The sequence below is a fragment of the Aegilops tauschii genome, chromosome 1 (assembly GCF_002575655.3).
Source record: "Aegilops tauschii subsp. strangulata cultivar AL8/78 chromosome 1, Aet v6.0, whole genome shotgun sequence".
Classification (NCBI taxonomy): Eukaryota; Viridiplantae; Streptophyta; class Magnoliopsida; order Poales; family Poaceae; genus Aegilops; species Aegilops tauschii.
Genome location: NC_053035.3, coordinates 464,302,608 through 464,309,828, shown reverse-complemented (window position 1 = coordinate 464,309,828; position 7,221 = coordinate 464,302,608). Strand labels below are relative to the sequence as shown.

Sequence of the window (7,221 nt, the reverse complement as noted above, 5' to 3'; positions counted from 1 at the left end):
GATCCCAAGTGACCATTCAAAAAAATACTGCTATATTAAACCGGTGGCTTTCAATTTTCTGGTTTTTTAGCCTCCTACTAGCTCTCACTTCGCCAATCTGGACCATCCATTGAAGATCTATTGGCCCACATACAGTTTCTCTATTGTTACAACCTAAGAGTAACTCTCAAATTGGCAAGTAGAGAAACTCCATCATATAAGAAGTGACTCCATTATCGTATTTCCCATTTAGAATAGACTATTGGGAAACTTTGGAAATTTATCGTTCCTCGCAAACGACCACTAACTCCAAATCCACGCAAGTGAATTACAAGAAACAATCACAAGGTTAGATTATCAGTAAACCACCAGTCTTGCTTTGTTTGACACATAACCACCACGTTCGAGACAATGGTAAAGCACATTTAGGCCACAAAAATGACCGTTGGGAGTAAAGCGTGTTTTGACCGAGAATTTGACCGATGGGACTAAAGTGCATTTTGCGATAACACTGATTCGCAGCTAAAACACATTTTTGGATAACACATAACATTAATTCATGGCTAAACCGTGTTTTGACCGAGAATCTGACCATTGGGAGTAAAATTCATTTTTGGATAACATTGATTCGTGTCTAAAGCGTGTTTTCAGATAACACATAACATTGATTCATGGCTAAGGCGGTGTGACCTCGAATCTGACAGTTGAGACTAAAGCGCATTTCAGCCGTCTGGCCATTGGGTGTAAAGTTTATTTTGGGATGACATTGATTGACAGCTAAAGCGCATTTTAGGATAACACATAACATTAATTCACAGATAAAGCGTGTTTTGATTGTGAACCGACCGGTAGTACTCGAGAGCCCTAAATAGGGGTAGGGCTGGACCACGGTAGGCATACTCCATAGCCGCGCGTCCTTTCCCTCACGAGTAGTGCCACCGTACCTCCTTCCCCATGCGCGCCAACATCACCATCAACCCCTCCCCAGCCAATTAGCGCCTACCTCCCCTACTTTGATGGCTTGAGAGCAGTTCTCCCCATCCAGAAACCACCCCCATGAATTTCTTTGCACAAACTCCAATCTCGGAGGAGCCCCAAAGGCCTAGAATGAGGGCGTTAACATCATTATGCACCCCTTCTGTGGTCCAAGGAACACACACTTTCAAGATTGCTGGCTACAGCCTTCAAAGGGGCCTCGACGTTGGTAGGTACTTGTCGTCCGCCGCCTTCGATGTTGGCGGATACTTGTGGCGCATTGAGTAATACCCCGATGGGGAGATGGAGATGAAAATTGGGGACTATGCGTCCATTTCCCTAGATTTTGTGAGCACCAACTCCGAGGTGAGGGCGTCCTTCGAGGTCAGGTTGGTCGACCAAGCCAACAAGCTGCCGCCATTGGTGTTGCTCTCCCAAAAGATGCCGATAGTGTTTCGCTCTCATCCGCCACCCTATGTAGGCAAAGACTTCCTGCAGCCATCATTGTACCTGCAGGATGACAACCTTGTGATTGAATGTTCTATCACAGTTCTAGCAGAATCCAAGGTGGCAGTAACGGCGACTTCCGTTGACATTCAAGTGCCTCCCTCAGACCTATCTAATAATCTCGGAGAATTACTTAAGGCGGGGGAGGAAACAGATGTCACATTCGAGGTTAGAGGGGAGAGTTTCCATGCACACAAGAATGTGCTTGCAATGCGGTCACCGGTCTTCAAAGCGGTTCTCTTTGGGCCGATGGGCGACAAGACAAGGCGGACCATGAACATAGAAGGTATACAGCCTGCTATTTTCAGTGCATTGCTTCACTTCATCTACACAGATTCATTACCTTCCATGGGACATCTTTATGGAGATGATGGTGAAGAAATGGTCAAGCACTTGGTCGTGGCCGCAGATAGGTATGCCATGGAGAGGATGAAGGTCATATGTGAGAGCATCCTTTGCAAGAATCTTAATGTTCAGAATGTCACTACTACTTTAGCTCTAGCTGACCGTTATCATTGCAACCAACTCAAAAATGCTTGCCTTGAGTTTATCACTTCTCCAAATAGAGTACAAGATGTGGTGGAAAGTGAAGAGTATGCTAAACTCAAAAGATCCCGTCCTGCTATCATAGTTGATATTTTTGAGAGGGCAACTAAGTCCCGCAAAATTTAGCATGCTCATCCTTGATTAGCTATATAGATAATGAACATTTGGCTTCCAATTTAGTTTCCCATGATATTTCTACCAAGAGCGGGATTTTGCAAAATGATCTCTGTATGTGATGATATGCATCACCTTAATTATATCTTCTATGTAATAGCTCATCTTATATGTGAACATTAATCTCTCCTAGCTCGCTAGTGTTCTCTAAAATACTATAGTCTTCGAACTAAACAATTTGTTTATTGTTACACATTTTCTATTTGTGTGCTCCTTGAATTTATCAAAGCACTACCAGTGAGTATCCTAAATAGGTGCATGTCATACTCTCTTTTTTGCAACCTAGGTGCTGAACTACTTCTGCAGCTCTATCATTAGAGATGTTCATAGGAGCAAGAGAGGATTTGTTGTAATTAACTATAAGACCGGTAGATTCAAAGAATCTATGCAAGATGTTTTTGATATTGTCTGATTGAAGTAGGTTGGAATATTGGACAATAGGATATTCCGGACCAAAACATTCATCAATAGATAGTTTTGTTTCATCATCATGCCATGCCTCATTAATCACAATTTGAACCAATTCAATAGCCAAAACACATAGCAACAGAGAGACTGGGTCTCCCTGTCTGACCCATCTCTTACGTGTGATTTTCGTACCAGGAACCCCATTGAGGATGATGGAATTTCTATATTGAAAGGCCACATGATTTCCAAATCCATCTAAAAGGTGCAGGGGAATTAGGAGGATTCCCAATTAATTTCATTATAACTTTTTTGTTGGAATGTCTATCCCCACACCGTAGAAGCTCCAAAATCAACACTACCATTCAAATCAACCTACATTTAGAAATATCAGCCAATGCCTCTGATACGTCCATTTTGCATCATGCTTTTATGTCGATATTTATTGCATTATGGGCTGTTATTACACGTTATGTCACAATACTTATGCCTATTCTCTCTTATTTTACAAGGTTTACATGAAGAGGGAGAATGCCAGCAGCTGGAATTCTGGGCTAGAAAAGGAGCAAATATTAGAGACCTATTCTACACGGCTCCAAAAGTCCTGAAACTTCACGGAGGCAATTTTTGGAATTAATAAAAATACTGGCGAAAGAATCAACCAGAGGGGGGCCACCCACCATCCACGAGGGTGGGGGCGCGCCCTACCCCTGGGCGCCCCCCTGCTTCGTGGGCCCCCTGGCAGGCCTCCGGTGCCCATCTTTTGCTACATGAAGTCTTTCGCCCTGAAAAAAATCAGAAGGAAGCTTTCGGGACGAAGCGCCGCCGTCTCAAGGCGGAACCTGGCGAAACCAATCTAGGGCTCCAGTGGAGCTGTTCTGCCGGGGAAACATCCCTCTGGGGGGGGGGGGAATCATCACCATCGTCGTCACCATCGATCCTCTCATCGGGAGGGGGTCAATCTCCATCAACATCTTCACCAGCACCATCTCATCTCAGACCCTAGTTCATCTCTTGTATCCGACCTTTGTCTCAAAACCTCAGATTGGTACCTGTGGGTTGCTAGTAGTGTTGATTACTCCTTGTAGTTGATGCTAGTTGGTTTATTTGGTGGAAGATCATATGTTCAGATCCTTTATGCATATTAATACCCCTTTGATTATGAACATGAATATGATTTGTGAGTAGTTACGTTTGTTCCTGAGGACATGGGAGAAGTCTTGCTATAAGTAGTCATGTGAATTTGGTATTCGTTCGATATTTTGATGAGATGTATGTTGTCTCTCCTCTAGTGGTGTTATGTGAATGTCGACTACATAACACTTCACCATTATTTGGGCCTAGGGGAAGGCATTGGTAAGTAATAAGTAGATGATGGGTTGTTAGAGTGACAGAAGCTTAAACCCTAGTTTATGCGTTGCTCCGTAAGGGGCTGATCTGGATCCACATGTTTCATGCTATGGTTAGGTTTACCTTAATACTTCTTTTGTAGTTGCGGATGCTTGCAAGAGGGGTTAATCATAAGTGGGATGCTTGTCCAAGGAAGGGCAGTACCCAAGCACCGGTCCACCCACATATCAAATTATCAAAGTAACGGACGCGAATCATATGAGCGTGATGAAAACTAGCTTAACGATAATTCCCATGTATCCTCGGGAGCGTTTTCCTTTATATAAGAGTTTGTCCAGGCTTGTCCTTTGCTACAAAAAGGATTGGGCTACCTTGCTGCACCTTGTTTACTTTTGTTACTCATTACCCATTACAAATTACCTTATCACAAAACTATCTGTTAGCGATAATTTCAGTGCTTGCAGAGAATACCTTACTGAAAACCGCTTGTCATTTCCTTCTGCTCCTCGTTGGGTTCGACACTCTTACTTATCAAAAGGACTATGATAGATCCCCTATACTTGTGGGTCATCAAGACTCTTCTCTGGCGTCGTTGCCGGGGAGTGAAGCGCCTTTGGTAAGTGGAATTGGTAAGGAAAAATTTATATAGTGTGCTGAAATTTACTGTCACTTTATATTATGGAAAGTAATCCTTTGAGGGGCTTGTTAGGGGTATCTTCACCCCGACCAGTAGAGCAAAGAGTTGCTCCTCAACCTACTGAACCTACTGATAATGTTTACTTTGAAACTCCTTCGAGTATGATAGAGAAACTGCTAGCTAATGCTTTTACAGGAGATGGAATATTGCATCCCGATTTGTACCTAATCTATGTGGATGAAGTTTGTGGATTATTTAAGCTTGCAGGTATGCCCGAGGATGTTATCAAGAAGAAGGTCTTCCCTTTATCTTTGAAGGTAAAGACATTGACATGGTTTAGGCTATGTGATGATATGGGATCATGGAACTACAACCGATTGAAATTGGAATCACATCAGAAGTTTTATCCTATGCATCTTGTTCACGATATATATATATATATATATATATATATATATATATATATATATATATATATATATATATATAGGACGAAAGTTTGGGACACCTAGGTGCCCATGCTCCTTGCCTACATGCCGTTGGATCACACTAGCTTTCGCTGATAAGATGTGTTTAAATTTGGCATGCATACCTGCATTATTACTTTCCTATTTGTTTGCATGGCGTTACTACTATGGAAAGTAATAATGTTGTCTAATTAATACATGTCATTATTTGTCCCTTTCTAATAGGAAATTGTAATTAATTAATTATCGTACTTTTTGGCATGTATGGTAAATGCAAGATAATTAATTAAAAAAAGACCATGTAATATTTTTAGCATGTACACATTTTCATCGGGTATAACGCCAACACGTACATATTTTCATTGGGTTATAACACCAACACATGCATATTTTTATTAGGTATAATACTCACTAACTGGTATCACGGTTTAATAAAATGTACAAATAAAATCCGCATCAAGTTATATATATTTATGTGAATATTTTCATCGGTTATAACACGAATGCGTAGATATTCATGTGTATACCAACATCGAGGTATGTATATTCATGTTTATATTCACATCGAGGTATGTATATTTATGTGTATATTTCTATTGGGTATAACACTAACGCGTAGATATTCATGTGTATACTAACATCGAGTTATGTTTATTCATGTGTATATTCACATCAAGGTATATATATTTATGTGTATATTTCTATTGGGTATAACACCAACATGTACTTATTAAAAGATATGACATTTATGTCTATATTTTCATTGAGTATAAAACAACACGTACATATTTTCCTTAGGTATAATACCCACTAACTAGTATCATGGTCAAATAACATGTACACGTGGTTATATCATGGGTACATGTATGTATATACCCACCCAAGTACGAATGTTCAGATTATTTGTGTTTTGGAAAGAAATCATTGACCATTTAGGATACTAGTGCATGCAAACAAAATACGGAAAGCCATTATTTTGTCAATTTTATGACATGCACTAATGAATATGACTTGCCATAACAGCCCTAGGTGCCCAGGCATCTAGGTGCCCCAAACAATTTACCTATATATATATATATATATATATATATATATATATATATATATATATATATATATATATATATATATATAATTTTTGGCCTCGCGAAGGAGAAAGCATCGCTCAAGCTTGGGGGAGGCTTAAGTCAATGTTATATTCATGCCCCAATCATGAGCTCTCAAGATAAATTATTATTCAAAAAAAATATGCTCGGCTTTCTCTCAATAATCGCTCCATGCTTGATACTTCTTGTACCGGTTCTTTTATGATGAAGACTATTGAATTCAAATGGGATTTATTGGAAAGAATTAAACGCAACTCTGAAGATTGAGATCTCGATGAAGGTAAGGAGTCAGGTATAACACCTAAGTTTGATTGTGTTAAATCTTTTATGGATACCGATGTTTCCCGTGAATTTAGCACTAAATATGGACTTGACTCTGAGATAGTAGCTTCTTTCTGCGAATCATTTGCTACTCATGTTGATCTCCCTAAGGAGAAGTGGTTTAAATATAATCCTCCCATTGAAGTAAAAGTAGTTGAACCAATTAAAGTGGAAGAAAAGACTATCACTTATAATGTTGATCCTTTTGTTCCTACTGCTTATATTGAGAAACCACCTTTCCCTGTTAGAATAAAGGATCATGCTAAAGCTTCAACTGTGGTTCGTAAGAGTAATACTAGAACACCTACACCCCTGAGCAAATTAAAGTTGAACCTAGTATTGCTATGGTTAAAGATCTCTTGGTCGATAATATTGATGGGCATGTTATTTACTTCTGTGATGAAGCTGCTAGAATTGCTACACCCGATACTAAGGGTAAACATAGACCTGTTGTTGGCATGCCTATTGTTTCTGTTAAAATAGGGGATAATTGTTATCATGGCTTGTGTGATATGGGTGCTAGTGCAAGTGCAATACCTCATTCCTTATACAAAGAAATTATGCATGATATTGCACCTGATGAGATAGAAGAAATTGGTGTTACAATTAAGCTTGCCAATAGAGATACTATTTCACTAGTTGGGATTCTTAGAGATGTTGAAGTCTTGTGTGGGAAAGTTAAATATCCTACTGATTTTCTTGTTCTTGGTTCCCCACAAGATGACTTTTGTCCCATTATATTTGGAAGACCCTT

General features: G+C 39.8%; 1 pseudogene; it reads left to right on the top strand.

Annotated features, from left to right (window-relative positions):
- Positions 1-1,086: 1,086 nt before the first annotated feature.
- On the top strand, positions 1,087-2,278 carry LOC109781473 (BTB/POZ and MATH domain-containing protein 1-like; annotated as a pseudogene).
- Positions 2,279-7,221: the final 4,943 nt, after the last annotated feature.